Source organism: Symphalangus syndactylus, chromosome 23 (assembly GCF_028878055.3).
Source record: "Symphalangus syndactylus isolate Jambi chromosome 23, NHGRI_mSymSyn1-v2.1_pri, whole genome shotgun sequence".
In the NCBI taxonomy this organism is placed as follows: domain Eukaryota; kingdom Metazoa; phylum Chordata; class Mammalia; order Primates; family Hylobatidae; genus Symphalangus; species Symphalangus syndactylus.
In genome coordinates this window covers 62,427,913-62,445,264 of record NC_072445.2, presented here as the reverse complement: position 1 = coordinate 62,445,264, position 17,352 = coordinate 62,427,913, and the positions used below count along the sequence as shown (strand labels likewise).

Here is a 17,352-nt window from a genome sequence, read left to right as displayed (position 1 = left end):
ATTTTCTTTATATTTTTAATTGATATTTTATTTATATTTTAAAAAATTAAAATATTAACATAATACATGATTTTCAGAATCTGCCTTTTTAATCTAATGATATATAATAGAGATTTCTTAGATTTTATAGTTGAAAAAACTAGATTCAGCCAAAACAGGGGCTTAGGCTGTATAAAATATACAACTTTTTGGTGGTCTATTCATATATATTTGTATTTATAGCTGTTATTCTTACATTTGTATTTTATTCACATACATTTATATCTGTATTTTTTTTGGTCTATTTAATCATCATGCATTTAGTCATGACATATTCAGTATAATCAACTTTTCCTTTCAAATTGATTGTGGGGAAGGGAAGCAAAGGCCAGATGTTTGTAGGCATGGTATAAGTTTAAACTGTAGGCTTCCAAACCCAAATTTCTATTCACAACAGAATGACTATGTTATCCTAGGATCCAGAAACTATAATGTAATGAAGAATCATTGAAAGAAATGAGCATGCAATTATTGTCCTCAAGTAATTTAATGTCCATTAGATAAAAAGAAATTAGACTTATGTGCCTCTGGAAGGCATAGCTAGAACTAAACTGAGATATAGAATACATAATTTCTTGTTCCCCTGACTTTAAGCATAGTAATTTTCCAAAATGGAATGGCTTGTCTTGTGAAGTACAGAGTAGACACAAGAATAGTCACTTTTCTGAGACATTATTGTACAAGGGATCTCTGTATCATAGAAATGAACTAGATAACCATTTAGGTTCTTAACCCTCAGACACCCTACTCCAGACGAGTGCTCCTTATCAGGCCTTGTCAAATCTTGGGGCTATTAATGGCTAAAACTGCTCCTTCTTGGTCATGCAATTACCTATAGAAGGAGCAATACAGAGTGAGCACCCATGTCAATAGCTACTTACACCTGTAGGCTGAGATTGGAATGGTTACATACCAACAAATAAGTAGAATAGAAATAAAAGTGGATGAAACATTTCAGACCCAAACAGCACCATTTCATGCTGAAGGAAACAGTCCAAGCAGAAACAATTTTCCCCATTAAGAGCACATAGCTGTATATGTCAATCTTAATGCATATATAGTGAGTAGTAGGACAAGAAAGCCTTTGTCAGGGATGACTAGTTTCTTTTCAGCTTTTATTTTAGATACAGGGGGTACATGTGCAGGTTTGTTACATGGGTATATTGTACTCAGGTAGTGAGCATAGTACACAAGAGTTAGTTTTTCAATCCACATCCCCTGCCAACTCTAGTAATCCACAGTGTACATTGTTCCCATGTTTATGATGTGCTCAATATTTAGCTCCCACATACAAGTGACAACACGTGATATTTGGTTTTCTGTTCCAGCATTAATTGGCTTAGGATTATGGCCTCCAACTCCATCTACTTTGCTGCAAAGGATATGATTTTGTTCTTTTTTATGTCTACATGAAATTCCATGATGTATATCGTATACCACATTTTCTTTATCCAACCCACCATTGATGGGCGCCTGGATTGATTCCAGGTCTTTGCTATTGTGGATAGCGTGACTATGAACATACAAATGCATATGTCTTTTTGGCATAATGATCTAATTTTCCTTGGGTTTATGCTCAGTAATGGGATTGCTGGGTTGGATGGTAGCTCTATTTTAAGTTGTTTGAGAAATCTCCAAGCTGCTTTCCACAATGGTTGAACTAATCTACATCCCCACTAACAGTGTATAAGCATTCCCTTTTCTCCACAGCCATGCCAGCAAGTGTTGTTTTTTAACTTTTTAATAATAACCATTCTGACTGGTGTGAGTAGGTATCTCATTGTGGTTTTAGTTTGTACTTGTCTGAGGATTGGTGATGATCAGCATTTTTTCATCTGTTTGTTGTTGCTTATATGTTTTCTTTTGAGAATTGTCTGTTATGTCCTTTGCCCATTTTTTTTAATGGGGCTATTTGGTTTTTGCTTGTTGATTTGTTTAAGTTCCTTATAGATTCTTATTTTTAGACCTTTGTTGGATATGTAGTTTGTGAATGTTTTCTCCCATTCTGTAGGTTGTCTCTTTACTCTGTTGATAGTTTCTTTTGGCTGTACAGAAGCTCTTTAGTTCAATTAAGTCCCACTCATCAATTTTTTTTTTTTTTTTTTTTGCAATTGCTTTTGGGGACTTAGTCAAAAGTTCTTTGCTAAGTCCTGTGCCAAGAAGGATATTTCCTAGGTTTTCTTCTAGGGTTTTAATAGTTTGAGGTCTTATATTTAAATCTGTAATACATTTTGGTTAATTTTTGTATATAGTGAAATGTATGGGTCCAGTTTCATTCTTCTGCATATTTCTAGCCAGTTATTCCAGCACCATTTATTAAATACAGATTCCTTTCCATATTGCTTGTTTTGGTTGGCCTTGTTGAAGATCAGAAGGTTATAGGTGTGCAGCTTTATTTCTGAGTTCCCTATTCTGTTCCATTTGTCTATGGTTCTGTTTTTGTACAAGTACCATGCCGTTTGGTTACTGTAGCCTTATAGTGTAGTTTGAAGTCAGGTAGTGTGATGCCTTTGGCTTTGTTCTTTTTGCTTAGGATTGCTTTGGCTATTCAGCCTCCTTTTTGTTTCCATTTTGGAATAGTTTTTTCTAATTCTATGAACAATGACATTGGTAGTTTAATGGGAATAGCACTGAATCTGTAAATTGCTTTGGGCAATATGGCTATTTTAACAATGTTGATTCTTCCAGTCTATGAGCATGGAATGTTTTTACATTTGTCTGTGTTGTCTCTGATTTCTATCAGCAATGTTTTGTAGTTCTCCTTGTAGAGATCTTTCACTTCCTTGGTTAGCTGTATTCCAAGGTATTTCATTTTCTTAGTGGCTATTGTTAAGTGGAATTGTGTTCTTGATTTGACTCTCTGCCTGGACATTATTGGTGTATGGAAATGCTACTGATTTTTCTACATTGATTTTGTACCCTGAAACTTTATTAAAGTTGTTTGTCAGTTCTAGGACTCTTTTGATGGAGTATCCAGGGTTTTCCAAGTATAGAATCATGTTGTCAGTGAACAGAGATAGTTTGGCGACTTCTTTTCCTACTTGGGTGCCTTTTATTTCTTTATCTTGCTTGATTGCTCTGACTAGGACTTCCAGTACTATGTTGAATGGGAGTAGAGAGAGTAGGTATATTTGTCTTGTTCCAGTTCTCAAGGGGAATGATTCCGGCTTTTTCCCATTCAATATGATGCTGGCTGTGAGTCTGTCATAGTTGGCTCTTATTATTTTGAGGTATATTCCTTAAATGCCTTGTCTGTGGAGGGTTTTTATAATGAAGGGATGTTGAGTTTTATCAAAATCTTTTAATATATCTATTGAGATGATCATAGGGTTTCTGCTTTTCTGTTTATGTGATGAATCACGTTTATTGATATGTGTATGTTGAACCAACCTTGCAAACCAGAAATAAAGCCTACTTTATCCTGGTGAATTCACTTTTTTTTTTTTTCTTCTGGAAACAGAGTCTTGCTCTGTCACCCAGCCTGGAGTGCAGTGGTGCAATCTTGGCTCACCTCGACCTCTGCCTCCTGGGCTCAAGCAATCCTCCTGCCTCCTGGGCTCAAGCAATCCTCCCACCTCAGCCTCCTGAGTAGCTGGGATAACAGGCACACACCACCACCCCTGGCTAATTTTTTGTGTTTTTAGTAGAAACAGGGTTTCATCATGTTGGCCAAGTTTGTCTTGAACACCTGACCTCAAGTGATCTGCCCACCTTGGCCTCCCAAAGTACTGGGATAACAGGTGTGAGCCACCACACCTGGTTGTGAATTAGCTTTTTGATGTGCTGCTAGATTCAGTTTGCTAGTATTTTGTTGAGGTTTTTCACATCTATGTTTGTCAGGGTTATTGGCTTCAAGTTTTTTTTTTTTCATTGACAGATGAAAAGACAGATTGAAATTTGATGAAATTTCAGATGAAATTTCAGATTTTCAGATGAAAATGGACAGATTTTGGCATGAGGTTGATACTGGCTTCATAGAATGAGTTAGGGAGGAGCCCCTCGTATTTGATGTTTTAGAATAGTTTTAGTAGGATTGGTACCAATTATGTGTCTGTCTTGTAGAATTTGGCTGTGAATCCATCTGTTCTAGGGCTTTTGTTGGCTGTTAGGTTTTTATTACTGATTCAGTTTTGGAGCTTGTTATTGGTCTGTTCATGTTTTTTCACTTTCACCCTTGTTCAGTCTTTGAAGGTTGTATGTTTTCAAGAATTTATCCATTTCCCCTAGATTTTCTAATTTGTTTGAGTAGAGATGTTCATAATAGTCTCTGAAGATCTTTTGTATTTCTGTGGGATCAGTCTTTTCATTTCTGATTGCACTTATTTAGATCTTCTCTGTTTTTTTCTTAGTTAATCTAGCTAACAGTCTTTGAATCTTGTTTATTTTTTTGAATTACAAACTTAGTTTCATTGATCTTTTGTATGGACTTTTGCATCCCGATTTTGTGTAGTTCTTTTCTGATTATGATTTTTAGTTATTTTCTTCTTCTAGCGTTGGAATTGGTTTTTCCTTTTTTTTTTCCAGTTCCTTTAGATGTGATTTTAGATCATTAATTTGAGATCTTTCTAACTTCTTCTTTTTTTTTTTTTTTTGAGACAGTCTCCCTCTGTTGCCCAGGCTGGAATGGAGTGGCATGCTCTTGGCTCACTGCGACCTCTGCCTCTCGGATTCAAGTGATTCTCCTTCCTCAGCCTCCCGAGTAGCTGCGATTACAGGCACCCGCTGCCATGCTCAGGTAATTTTTGTATTTCTAGTAGAGACGGGGTTTCACCATGTTGGCCAGGCTGGTCTTGAACTCCTGACCTCAAGTGATCAACCTGCCTCAGCCTCCCAAAGTGCTGGGACTACAGGCCTGAGCCACCATGCCCAGCCTCTTTCTACTTCTTGATGAAGGTGTTTAGCACTAAATTTTCGTCTTAACACTGCTTTAGCTGCACCCCAAAGATAATGGTAAGTTGTGTCTTGGTTTTCATTAATTTTGAATAATATTTTTTATTTCTGCCTTGATTTCATTGTTCATCCAAGAGTTATTCAGGAGAAGTTTGTTTAACTTTCATGATTTTGTGTAGTTTTGAGAGATATTCTTGGTATTGATTTCTATTTTTGTTCACTAATCCGAGAGTGTGCTTGGTATGATTTCAATTTTTTTGGAGGTCAAGACTTGCTTTATGACCAAGCATGTGGTCATTCTTAGAATATGTTCTGTGTGCAGACGAGAAGAATATATATTCTGTGGTTTGGGGGTGGAGTATTCTGCAGATGTCTATTAGGTCCAGTTGTTCAAGTGTCAGGTTTATGACCAGAATTTTTTTGTTAGTTTTCTGCCTCAATGATCTGTCCAATGCTGTCAAATAGTGTTAAAGTCACCTAATATTATTCTGTGACTGGTCAAGTCTTTTTATAGGTCAAGAAGATAATTTTTTTATGAATCTCGGTGCTCCAGTGTTTGGTGGATATATATTTAGGATAGTTAAATCTTCTTTTTGACTGGAACCCTTTATGATTTTGTAATGCCCTTCTTTGTGCTTCCTGATTGTTATTGATTTAAAGTCTGTTTTATGTGATGTAAATATAGTGATTCCGGCTCTTTTTTGCTTTCTGTTTGCATGGTAGATCTTTCTCCCTTTACTTTGGGCCTTGTGTTTTTATCTACTTTGCCACCCTATGCCTTTGAAGTGGGACATTTAGACCATTTACATTCAGGATTAGTATTGGTATGTAAGGTTATGATTCTGTCATCATGTTGTTAGCTGGTTGTTTTGTAGACTTGGTTGTGTAATTGCTTTGTATTTTCTGTGGGCTATGTACTTGAGTGTGTTTTTGTGCTGGCAGGTATCAATCTTTCATTTCCATGTTTAGCACTCCCTTAAGGATCTCTCGTAAGGTTGGTCTGGTGGCAATGAATTCCCTTAATGTTTGCTTTTGTGAGAAGAATTTTATTTCTCCTTTGCTTCTTAAGCTTAGTTTGGCAGGATATGAAATTCTTTTGGCTGGAATTTCTTTTCTTTGAGGATGTTTCCTTTCTGGCTTATAAGGCTTCTGCTGAGATGCCTGCTGATGGTTTCCTGAGATTCTCTTTTTGTTTGTTTGTTTGTTTTGAGACAGAGTCTTGCTTTGTCACCCATGCTGGGGTGCAGTGACATGATCTCAGCTCACTGCAAACTTTGCCTCCTGGGTTCAAGCAATTCTCCTGCCTCAGCCTCCCAAGCAGCTGGGATTACAGGCATGTGCCACCATACCCAGCTAATTTTTGTATTTTTAGTAGAGACAGGGTTTTGCCACGTTGCCCAGGCTGGTCTCAAACCCCTGAGCTCAGGCAATCCACCTGCCTCAGCCTCCCAAAGTGCTGGGATTACAGGCGTGAGCCACTGTGCCCAGCCGAGATTCTCTTTATAAGTGACCTGACCTTTCTCTCTAGATGCCTTTAAGATTTTCTCTTTTGCATTGACCTTGGCAAATCTTATGACTATGTATCTTGGAGATGGTCATCTTGTACAGTAGCTCACAGGGGTTCTCTGTATTTCTTGAATTTGCGTGTCCACCCCTCTAGTGAAACTGAGGAAATTTTCATGGACTATATCCGTAAATATGTTTGTCAAGTTGTTTACTCCCTCTTCTCTCTCAGAAATGTCAATGAGTCATAGATTCGGTCTCTTTATATAATCTCATATTTATCGGAGGTTTTGTTCATTTTTTGAAGTTCCTTTTTCTGTATTTTTGTCTGACTGAGTTGACTTGAAGAGCTGGTTTTTGAGCTCTGAAATTCTTTTGTCAGCTTGGTCTATTGTCATTAATGTTTCTGACTATATTATGAAATTTTTGTAGAGAATTCTTTAATTCCAGAAGTTCAGTTTGGTTCTCTCTTAAAAATGACTATTTTACCTCTCAGGTCTTGAATCATTTTACTGGATTTCTTGGATTGTTTTTCAACTTTCTCCTGGGTCTCGATTAGCTTCCTTGCCATCCAGATTCTGAATTCTATCTCTGTCGTTACAATAATTTCAGTCTGGTTAAGAACCATTGCTGGGACACTAGTGCATTTGTTTGGAGGTAAGGGGACACTCTGGCTTTTTCAGTTGCTGGAAAAAGCCAGAATGTCTTGCATTTATTCTTTCTCATCTGAGAGAGCTGGTGTTCCTTTAACAGTGATGTAAGATAAATATAGTCAGTAGGCTTCATTTCTAGGTACTTTCAGAGTGCCAAGGCTCTATATAGGATCTTTATTTGTGGCTGGATTTTTGCCTAGGGTTTCACAGGCACTGTATACTGGCAAAATATTTTTGGCATTATAATTTGGGCTGTGATCCAGTAGATGGCACTTAATAGTGAAGGCTGGCAGATAGGCTGTTACCCAGTCATGTGGCTCTTTTGTACTTTAGCACGTTCTCAGTAGTGCTGTATGATGGGGGGGAGAGAAATGACATCTTCACAGGTTTGCTCCAGAGCCTTGGAGGAGCCTCCTCTGGTAACTGGTGCCACACTCACATTTCTTTCCCTCAGGGAGAGGCCATGGCTGGCAGACAGGCCATACCTTTTCCCAACTGGCCCTGCAGAAGGAGGCATATCTTGTTCCCCCATCGGCCCACGAATTCATGTGTCTCACTCCTCTCAGTGTTCTCGGAGCGGGGACTCCTCTGCTGCTTGGGTGCCACCCATACCAATAAGTCTTGTCTGGCTAGGAGCAGCAGGGGTGGGTGAAATAGCATGGACTGTTTTCCAGGTGTTTCCCAGAAGAACACAGAACTGTGTCACCTGGCAGAGTTCAGGTAGGAGTGGGGCTGCTGTGTTGACACCTAAGCCAGCAAGTTTTGCCTGACTAGCAGTAGTGGGGGTTGGTAGAGTTGTGCAGTCTGCTGTCCAAATGTTTACCGTACTTCCTTGATTTACTCTTTGTTTTTTGAAATCATGAATTCTCATCTTTATGACTTTGAAGAGTGGTAGCACATGCCATCCAGCAAGCCTTTTGAGGGCAGAGTTGATGACTAGGAACATCTGGAAACATTGTGACCCCATCACAGTGTCTTGGTCAATTAAATTATTTTTTGAATTCATCAATAAATCACAAGCCCAATCAAGGCCAATTTCTTCAGTTTCATATGTGAATATTTATAATATTCATTATTATTGGTAGAAGTACCCCTACTAGTAGTGTTTCCCCTTTTGTGCCTTTCTTTGTTTTGTTTCACTAGCTTAGATTGTATCTTTTTTTTCTGTTTTTTTTTTTTCTCCAAATTCTACAATCTTTCAAAGTTTGGATCAACTATTTTACACCTAATTATTGCCTCTTTCTCTGCCTGATTCAAATACCTTAGTACTTGTTTCTTACAATTTGTACTTAAATATTACTGCAATCATTTATATATGTAATAAAACATATATTGCACATATATATATATATATATATCATATGGAACCTGTGTAGTGGTTTGCACATAGTGTGAGCAGAAACTACAGAGTTCTCATATACTCCCTCTCATCTATTTTCCTCTATTATTAACATCTTGCATGAGTGTGGTACATTTGTTAAAATTGATGAACCAATACTGATCCATTATTATTAACTGAAGTTTATGTTAGAGTCCACTCTTTCACATTATAAGTTTGGACAAATGTATAGTGACATGTATTCATCAGTACAGTATCATACAAAATAGTTTTGTTGCCCTAAAAATTTCTTGTGCCCCACCTATTTATCCCTCCTTCCCCTGAACCCTTGACAACAACTGATCTTTTTACTGTTTCCATAGTTTTGCCTTGTTCAGAAGGTCATATAGTTGGAATCATACAGTATATATCCTTTTTAGATAGGCTTTTTTTTTTTTTTTTTGCTTAGCAATATGCATTTAAAATTCCTATATGTCTTTTGCTGGCTTGATTGTTCATTCCTTTTTATTGTTGAATAAAATTCCATAACAAGGATGTGCCAGTGTTTGTGTATTCACCTGTTAAAGGATATTTCTGTTATTTCTTAAAGAATAATCTTTTTTTTAAATGCAGGGTTTAAAAATTGCATTAGTGCAGGGGTAGAAACTAAAACTTATGTAGTTTATTATTTCTAGAAACCAGAGAAATCAGAAAATATGCCTTATAGTTAAGCATTCAGTTAAAATTTCTTTAGCTCTTCTGAGGTCAGTGCCTATATTACATCAATATATGACAATATTTACATTTAAAAAATAAATACATTATTATAGTAATTAGAAATAGAAACATTACAATTTTTTTTTTGTTTTCTGCATAAACAAGATTTCCCAAAGCATGACAGTATGGAGAGATGTCTTTTTTTTTTCCTTAAATGTTTCTTGAATGTTTATCTCTTTGTTATGTTCCCCAAGTTGTTAGAACTTTTAAAATATGCTATGGTTTGAATGTTTTGTCCCACCCAGGATTTCTGTGTTGAAACTGAATCCTCAATATGACAGTATTAAAAGATGAGAGTCTTTGGGAAGTGATTAATTCACAAAGGTGTAGCCTTTATGAATGAATTAATGCCGTTGTAAAAGAGGCTTCAGAGAGCTACCTGACTGTCTTTCCCTTCCATCTTCCCCCATGTGAGGATGCAGTAGCCAAGTGTCATCAATGAGGAATGGTGCCTCACCAGATACTGATTTTGCAAGTGCCTTGATCTTGGACTTCTCAGCCTCTAGAACTATGATAAAATAAACTTTTATTATTATAAATTACCCAGTCTTCAGCATTCTGTTATAAAACTACAAATGAACTGAGACAAATGTATATTTTGTTAAGGCTTGTATTACAGAATCCTAGAATGCAAAAAAAAAAAATAAAATAAGTGGAGGAGGTGCCTAGGGCCATCTGGTCCATTTGGTATCCAATATCTGAATTTCTTCTCTGACATGGTAGGCAGGTGGTCTTATAATATATGTTTGGACATTTCCAATGATAGAAAAATTACTGTCTTGTAAGTGAACTGGCTTCAGTTTTTTAGATAACTCTAATTGTTAGAAAGGTCTTTCTTTTATTCAACTAAACTGTTTTCCCATAATTTCTAACCATTCATTCTAATTCTACTCCATGAATAATAAAGGATAAATTTGATCTTTTCCCCAATGATAGCCCTTTAAATATTCAAAAGATAGCTAGAATGTCACTTTCGATATTAAACTTCTTAAGCACCTTATCATGTTAGACAGTTTCGCCTGAATGATTTTGCTGAATGGTTTTTGCAGCTCTCTAAAAACATTTTGTGGATGCATACTTATATTCTTTTTTCATTCATTCATTCAGTAACTATTTTTTGAGTGCCTGCTACCTGCCAGACACTGTATTAAGAATTGGGCATATAATGGTAAACTAGACAACAGCTGGCGCTTCCATCATGCAACATGCAAGGGACAAAGACAGAGATTAATGGGGTGGGGAAAGCAAGGTATTCAGGGAAGGTCAGCCAGGAGGGAAACCTCCCAGACAGATGTGTGGACATGTGAAAGAACTTGGAGGTAAAAAGGAGTTTAGCAAATTCTAGGAACTGAAAGAAGATGACTGGGACTAGAATGCAGTGAGAAAAGGTATATGTGGTGGCTTTGAAATAATTACCACTATACATTATATGTATTGAAACATCACTGTATACCTCATGAGTATGTATGCACAGTTATTTTTCAATTAAAAGATAAAAGGAAATTGTAAAAACGTCTGCAAATTCTTTCCTAAGATGGCACCTAATGTCCATCTCTTATATCTGGGCTGGACTCAATGATTGTTTCTTAGTGAATAGAGTGTGGTAGAAGTGATGCTATGTGATTTCTGAGGTTAGGCCATTAAAAAGAATAGCTTATACATGACACGCTTGCTGTTGGATCTCTCATTCTGGGAAAAGTCGGCTGCTATGTTGTGGGGACTTGCAGCAGCCTGGGAAGAATCCCACGTGCAAGGAGCTTGAGGCCTCTGCCAACAGCAAACGTTAATTTGTGGATGTGAATGAACCATTGTGGAAGTAGAGCCACCTGCTCCAGTTAAGCCTTCCATTGACTGTAGCCCCGGTTGACATCGTGTCTACAACTTCATGAGACACCCCCCAAACCAGGACCACCCAGCTAAGCCACTTCTGAATTCCTGACCCAAAGGAACTGGGAGATATTTATTGTCATTTTAAACCACTAAATGTTGAGGTAATTTGTTATGCAGATAAATGATACAGAAGAGAATTGGCAGTTAGTTTGCTTCTGGCTTCAAATAACACAAGACCCAACTAAAGTTATGAGGAGTTTATTTTGTCCCATAATAAGAGGTGCACAGGTAGTATACCTGCAGCACTGGTCAAGTCAGTGGCCCAATCAATACCCAGGTCCTCACCATCTTTCTGCTTTGTTATTCTTGTCATGTTGATGATTTCTCCTCACAGAACCACAAAGCAGCAGCAGCTTCAGCCATCCCCTGGGCCAGACAGGCATTTCCTCCTGTGTCTTTTCATAGATGAAGGAAATCTTCCCCTCATTCCTGGTGGTCAGAGCTGGATAAAATATCCACCCTTCAACCAATATCAGACAAATGACACAGATCAGAATAAACAGAACATGCTAACGGATTGGATGTGAAGCATGAGAAGAAATAGAGAGGACCAGGATGACCTGGATTTCTGGCTTATGCAACTGCATGGAATGTAGTATCTTTTTTTGTTTTGTTTTAGTGGGAAGACCAGAGTTGTGTGGAAAAATTAAGAGTTCTATTTATTATTATTATTTTGAGACACAGTCTATCTCATTTGAGACAGTGCAGTCTCATTGTACTGCACCAGGCTGGAGTGCAATGGCACGATCTCAGCTCACTGCAACCTCTGCCTCCCGGGTTCAAGCGATTCTCCTGCCTTAGCCTCCCGAGTAGCTGGGATTACAGGCGCCCACCACCATGCCTGCCTAATTTTTGTATTTTTAGTAGAGATGGGGTTTTACCATGTTGGCCAGGCTGGTCTCGAACTCCTGACCTCAGGTGATCCAACCGCCTTGGCTTCCAAAAGTGCTGGGGTTACAGGCGTAGGCCACCGCCTCCAGTCAAGAGTTCTATTCTATATGTTAAATCTGAGAGGTCTGTCAGACATCTAAATTGAGATGTCAGGGAGCAGTTGGATATTTACATTTGGAATGAAAAGAGGAGGTAAAGACATAAGTATAGTGAGCCAAAAGATGAGTTTTGAACCCATGTAGCAGATTAGTCAACTGTGGGGGAGTGGATGAGAAGTGGCAGAGGAGGCCCAGAGCCAGGCTCTGATGAACCCCTATACCCTAGCTCGGGGAAAGTAGGAGGTGGCAGCGAAGGGAGACCAGAAAAGTGGGCAGGAGGAAGAAAGGCAGAAAGTAATGTTGCCAGGGAAGCCACAAAGGGAGCAATTTCCAAGAAGGAGGGAGTGGTAATTGTTTCCCATTTGCCAAAAGGTTGAACAGAATGAAGATATAAAAATGTCCTTTGGATTTAGCACAGCAGTTTCTGTGGGATGGTGGGGGAAGAGGCAGATTCCTAAGGGGCTGATGAGTGAACAGGACATGAGGAAGTAGAGACAGTGTGTGAATACAACTGCTTGGAGAAGTTGTCCTGGGAAGGAGCAAGGGTTTTTACAGTGGGGTGTTGGGTCAAGGAGATGGAAGTAAGAGTAGGAGAGATTAGAGCACATCTTATGCCAGTGGGAACATTCCCATACAGAGAGAATGACTGATAATGCAGGAGGAACGAGGGACAGTGGAAAGAGTAAAACCCCTGCAAACAACACGCACATGCATCTATGCATAGTCATACCTAACTTTAATTAGTAGAGTACAAATAGAATATTTGTATGTTTGGTCTGTTAACTATTTTTTTGGCAAGGCAATTTTGCAAAGTGGCTGAGAACCCAGACCCCTAGACAGAGATTTTTAAATCAGCTGTGTGAACTTGGGGTATTTGGGTTATTTACTTAACCTCTCTGTGCTCCAGTTTCTGCATCAATAAAATGAAGATAATAATTACAATACCTGCCTATAGAGTTGTCAAAGTGACCTAAGTTAACGTATGTAAAGTATTCAGAGCAGCGCTGGTACAGGGAAAATGCTCTATGTCGGAGGCACCTACTTGCTAGTGTTTGCTGGGTTTGATTCACCTAAGTAACTTAGGCCGAAGTATTGTCTTCAGAAAGAAATTATTGATTTAAATTTTATTGTTATTTCTACATGCTTTTTGGATTGTTATGTGTGGACCTTTATAAAAAGTGCCATATATTGAGGTGCAACCTCAAGAGATGAAATTTACAGTTTCCAAGATAGTTATCTGACCATTAGTAAAAAACATGGGTTAGTATTTGATATTTATTATCTTCTGCCTGTTGGAGCTCTTACATTGAAATAGAAAAATATTAAAAATGTGATATCTACACATTCCTCAGAAAGCATCTGAAGATTATTTGGGTGGAGTAGCCCAGGTGCTAAATTAAACAACATAGTACGAGCTGGATAATGGATATAAACCTTGTACTACATATGCAGCACTTTCTTCCTCTCTCACTGAATGTTAATTTCCACCTAAGACTGTATAGCCATTTTCAGGAGTGTGCAAAGATAGAACGTTTATTGGAATTAATGCTCTGTGGGTATACAACGCGGAGACCCTGAAGAACTAAAAAAGCATGAATAAATGTATTCCAATTATAGGCTAATGCAGGTAATGGGTTTATAGTACTTAGAGGTCTGGATCTGCTCTCTGACAGCCTGCAGACATTAGGGGCCCCTCATGGCTCTGCTGCAATGTAGGCATTATGGAGTGATTTTTACTTTACTGCCTTTTCCATCAGATCATCCCCTTTCTTTCACACACAAGGTTAATTCACTTCTTGATCACATTATTTCCTCGCTACTCTTTGACAATATAAAAATTCTGAGTGGACAGCTCAATCCCTCTTCCATCTCAGATTTGATTGTTATGGTATTGCCTGGCGTCCCTCAGAGGCCTCCAGCAGCCTTTGCTGCACTTTATGACACTTAAATGGCTCGGCTACAATTTCTCCATCTATTCACGAAATGCTGTTAATAACTCATTTCCAAAGAGGCCCTTCTTTATGTCTTGGCATTAAAGGAATTTTTATTAGGTGCCAGGATAGGTGACACACAGCCCCAGTAACCAAAGAGTTAATTAATCTGTTGAAATTTATTGCCTTTTATACTGCACTCAGTGTGACAGTCCCTAAGAGAAACAGATACTATATTTACAGCCCGAGTTGAAATATTCGGTAATATAGTCTGCATACTGACCTACTCCATCAGTGTATGCCTTCTGCTGGAACATCCATTAATCACAGAATACGAATTTGTGTAATCTATCTTCTTTCTTATTCTGAGATTCCAATAAATATTGAAATAATAATTTATTGATTACCTTGCAATATAAATGTGTAGTAAAGGCACCCAAGACATTTGCATGGTAATGCATTTTGAAAGTTTTTGGCATTCTATGGGAATGAAAGGAAAAACTGTGAGAAGTAGCATGCAATACTCTTGTGGGTGAAACTCCAAGCTGATTTCTTAACGTGTGGAGAGAAATGGAAGAGCTTTTGAACTACCAAAAGTGATAATCATAGCCACAATCATTACATTCTGCAAAGTAAACATGAATATTGACCGAGTCTTACATTCTTTGAGCATTATCCTCATAATATTTTAGATCACAAATAGTTTTCTTATGCCACAATTTCAGTTGTAAGGCCACCTCCTGCCTGCACTTAATCCAGGCAAAGATGAAAAGGGTATAGGCATGGGGATGCTAGCTGCTATGTAATACCAGTGAAACCTTCTGGGACTATTCTATAAATTCTTCAGGCTAAAATATGTATTTCCTAGGACCATACTTTGAATAGTGTTTTAGGCTCTTGGCCTAAATCTAAATTCAGTCCTTAATTTTCATGAATTCTGTTACTTATGGAGGTGTTAGTTTTGTCACTATGCTAGAATCATAATAATTTTTGCACCAAGTCTGTCTGGTTTCAGAAACAGAGAAGAGTATGAGAAGTGTTATAGAACATGAAGATACCCTTGTGGATCAAACATACTTATTTTTAAAAACTCTAAAAGTCTAAATGTGTCTGTATCTGGATATATTTTCAGTCGACTTAATGCTGTGTTGGGTAAAGGTAAACCAGCATTTTCTAGTCTATATTTGTGTCACTATCACCAGCATTACATGATAAGATTTGTTATAGGTTCGGTTCTTCTAGTTGAATCCAATCATGCACAGTTAATGTAGCCCATTTCTGGTCTTCATAATAATTTTTCTTAGTTTTGGGCAACTCTATATAGTCAGGATAACTCTGCAGGGTGGATGAAATTCTAATGTGTGGAATTTGTTTTCTAGTGCTTTACTGATAAGGTTAACCAGATGGTGAAATGTAATAGCTTGGAAGATGTAGTTTTGATATATAGTACTTCATTTCTGGAATGATCATGAAAAAGCAAAATCAACAGAGCTTTTTAGATTCTCTTTTTTGGTCATGAAATTGAAAATATACCTTTTTAGAGAGAAATATCTCGTCATAGTTCTCCTGACATTTAAACTGCTTGGCTATATATTTTTAAAAGAAGACAAACTGTTTTGAAAATGTTGCTATAAATTTTTATATATTGTAGATTTATATCTCATTTAAAAAATGAAAGATTATGAAATTTTTTATGTCACCTGAAGGAATGTCTATGATGTGAATTTCAGATAAAATAGATTTTCTTCAATATTTTTAGTAATGATATCAATTAATTCACTAAGAAACTCACATTTCTTCCAAGACATTGAATTTTGATGAAACGACAAATCAGTGATTTTCAAAATATTAGAATTAAGCAACCCTGAACATTAATTTGCTGTAACATTTGCTAATTTGGCACAGATACTCTTTGAAGATGGACAATATACATTTTTTCATCTGTTTTGATTTTTGCTGATAGGGATTATGTTAATTATGGAAATCTACAAGTATCTCACAAATAAATTATGTGGATGCATTTAACTATAGATTTTTCTTTTGTGATTTTTCTATGAGATAGCACATTACTGCATAATTGCTGTACTTTTTTGGTGCTTTTTCCTTTTTCCTTTCAGTATTAATCCTTGCTCCTTGTTCTCACATAAAGGTACATTCTGATTTAAGTTCTCCCTGGTGTTTGGCTAATTGGGCTATTCGCTTAAAGCACACTGTTTTATGTCTTTATCTTCCATGGTATTTTACATTTTGGAATGACTGATTCTAATTCCTCTTCCACAGTAGCATAAGTTCACAGAAGCATAACCTTGGGAATCCATTAAATTTGGCCTTTAAAACACTGCTTTGTTTTTCTCCACACAGTAGTGAAAAGCGGTGGCATTTTCCAACACCCAGAATGACTCTTCCCCTTTTTTTTAGTAATGCTACTTTTTGTTTGCTTCTTAGTTCAAATTAACACAAAGTCTACTTCTTGAGCATCCATTACATGGCAAATTTTGTGTTAGGTACTGAATATGTGAAGTTGAATAGGCATAATTGCTACCCTCAAGCTGTTCAAAGTCAAAGTCAGTTGCTTGAGACAGAGAAGTAACCAATAATGATTTTTAAAAGCCTGTTTTTACCTCTTAGCACATTAAGTCTGTAACTTTGGAAACTTACTGTTAAATGAGGTTGGGAGCTAGCCATTTATTGAGCATTTGTCCAAGGGCAGGCACTTCTTTAAATACTAGAAGTGGATTGCTTCACTTAACAAGGCCATGAGGCAAGGACTATCATTCTATCACCCCCACTTTACTGCTGAGTGAAGTGAGTCACAGGGAGGTGAAGGGATCCAGACCCTTACTCTCGGTACTTGGAGGAGGGATTGAAATGCAACCCCCTGACTCCAAGGATGGGGCATTCATCACTAACTCTCTGCTCTCTGGGAAGACACATATGTTATTCCAAATATGAATTAACCATTCTGTTTGTGTATTTATTGTTTGAGTACCATTTATTGAATAATTTCCCCAGAGATTTGCAATGTCCCTCTATCACATAACAAGTTCCACACATACATGGGACTGTTTTTAGGCTGTGCTTCTTCTCAGATAATCTGTTTTAGTTTTTTTGTCTATTCCTATCCTATTTCCACAGTTTTCATTGTTAGGATTTTATAGATGTTTTCATGTCTGATTGGGTGACACACACACACACACACACATACACATAACATATATACATAAACACACATGCATACACACACTATTGTTTTCTTATTGAAAATATGTATTCTGTTTTGGACTGTTTACTTTTGGTTTATTTTTTATTGTGAAATTTATTGTGCATACAAAAGAATACACAAAAGTTTATGTCCAGTGCAA

At 37.4% G+C, this 17,352-nt stretch overlaps 1 long non-coding RNA gene across 3 annotated transcripts in view; it reads left to right on the top strand.

Moving 5' to 3' along the window:
* The window catches only part of LOC129472870 (uncharacterized), a 343,454-nt gene that overhangs the window by 19,767 nt on the left and 306,335 nt on the right, over positions 1 to 17,352 (top strand). For 2 of the 3 annotated variants that reach the window (XR_008654114.1, XR_008654116.1), the window contains exon 3: positions 4,639 to 4,774. This is a non-coding gene — a long non-coding RNA (uncharacterized lncRNA). Of the gene's footprint in view, positions 1 to 4,634; positions 4,775 to 17,352 lie in introns of all 3 variants that reach the window. The other variant, XR_010119199.1, reaches the window with a different exon arrangement.